The following is a 2,246-nucleotide window of genomic DNA, read 5'->3' as shown; positions in this document are numbered from 1 at the left end:
TGCCTCTGCCACTTAATAACGGGGTGACCAAGGGCAAGCTACTCAATCTTATGGAGTCAGTTTCCCAGTCTAGGGAGAATAAAAAGTAGGCATAACAAACACCTTTGCTCTCAGGGGCTGGGGAAGTGGAAATGAGCTAAGCATGTGAAAAGGCTGGGTCCCCATTCGGAAAGGAATAGGAGAACTTCAGGGGCCATGATGTTTTCTATTATCTTACGGTGTTTTCAGGATTTTGGTCTCATTAAGACAATTCTCAAAGCAAAAGACAGCTGCATACGGGCGTGACATCGCATGTTCCTTTAGGGTTGAGACCAAGGCTTCTCCCCCTGTTGTGTTTGCTCTCAGCGTTGAGGACAAAGCAGAACTCACGCTGAAAGCCCCATAGGCGGGTGTGGATTGTGATTGTGCGTTGTGACCTAGAGTAAACGGAGTGACTCCCCTCTGCTCCCTAACTCCTTCCTTCTCAGCCCCCTGTGCCTTGAGATAGAGCCAGGAGTATCTGTTCAAATGTCTTCCACTCATAGAGTATCTTCTGTATACAAAGCAGTATACTAAGGCAGAGTGGGTACCATATCCTATAAAGTGGGAATTATTAGCATTTACAGAGGAGGAGATAGGTTCAGCGGTTAAGCAACTTGACCAAGGTCATACGGCTGGTAAGGAGCCTCTGAAACTTCAGCTCTTAAGGCCAAAGTCCATACTATCAGCCATAAGCCAGTTACTGCCTTTAGTTCCTTTGTCACAGCAAAAGTAATAATAGGAAGAATTTACCAAGGCCTATGTGCCAGGCATTGTGACATCTCACATAATGTCCAAACACCTCCATGAGCCAGGCATAATTAACTGCTCCATTTTGCAGGTGGTGACACTGAGGCTCAGAGAGGTTGAGTACAACTCCAGCAGCTATGGCAGAGCTGAGTTCTTGAATCCAGGCTGTTCAGCTGCAGAATCTATGCTCTGACCCACTTCATTGAGAGCTTTTCCACTAAACGCTCCTCCCTCACCCCCAAGCCTTTCTTCTCTCTGAGTTCAGGTTCCCCAGGCATTTCCAGCTACCAGCGGTTAGAGTTCCCTGTAGGTGTCAGGAAGATAGGGCTAGGCTCTAGGAAGAGCCAGCTCTCCCTGCCTCAGGTTTCAGCCTCCACGCCCTGGGGCTCGTGGCCTTCGCTCCCTGCCAGCCCCTGCAGGGCAGGAGTCCACTGTGACCAGGACAAGCTGTACGGCGGGGTCCACTGTGACCAGGGCAAGCTGTACGGCGGTAGCCTCAACCCCAAGTTGATAAAGTCTGGTGTGTACTCATGGCTCCCATTACGTCTGGGCTGAGCTTGTGGGACTCAGAGAATTAGTGTCTGAGGCAAGGCACTTGGATGTGCAAGCTCAGAAATTCACTCAGACTAACAGAAGAGAAAAGGGATGAATTTCTTATAAGGATTCAGGGCTAGCACATGGATTCCAGGGCAGGGGACACCACTGTCCTTATCAGCGGTGGAACTAAAAACTGGAAACTAGTTAGATATCAAGGCAGGCACTTTTTCTCCCTCTGGGTGTCGGAACAGTCTCCTCTCTCGGAGAATCTTTGTTCTCTCTCCGAAGAGCAGCGCTCTCTGTTTCTTCTCCTTTTAATACTTCCCTAGCCTTTAGTGTGTCCCCCGCTCCGGGTACTCAGGAGGCACTTCCAAATCTCTGCCCCTGTTCCAAATTCTTGAGAGAGAGAGAATCTTATAGGCTCATCTTGCGTCGGGTGGTTCCCAGCCCAATCAGTGATGCTGTGTGGGTGGGTGGGCGGGACTATATGGCGCCCCGCCCAATCCGCAGGAACTGTGAGTCCGGCCGTGGAAGAATGAAGTGATCGGTGGGCGGCTACCGTTTTCTAGTCAGCTATGGAATGCCCAAGTCTAGGGCCTGGTACCCAGAGGCATTAAACAAATTAGTTCCTTTGCTTTCCCCTTCTCCCCACTCCCCAATGTGGTGCCTTTTCCAGTCCATCCATCACAAATCAGCCAGAGTTACCAAATCAGAGCCCAGATATGATGACCCGACTCTGTGTTTAAATTACTGTACTGGCACCTGTTAACCTCATGATGAAATTTAGACTTCTTAGCGTGGCTTATGAGGCCCTTTATCATCGGACTTTGCATGTATATCTAGCTTATTTCTCCACACTGCCCACTTCTTTCTCAAGACTTTAGCCATCCAGAGTGATTAACGTGCACTCTTCCACTGCTGTGGTAGAAACCCATCACCAC

Source organism: Tursiops truncatus, chromosome 14 (genome assembly GCF_011762595.2).
Source record: "Tursiops truncatus isolate mTurTru1 chromosome 14, mTurTru1.mat.Y, whole genome shotgun sequence".
In the NCBI taxonomy this organism is placed as follows: domain Eukaryota; kingdom Metazoa; phylum Chordata; class Mammalia; order Artiodactyla; family Delphinidae; genus Tursiops; species Tursiops truncatus.
This window is presented reverse-complemented; position numbering follows the sequence as displayed.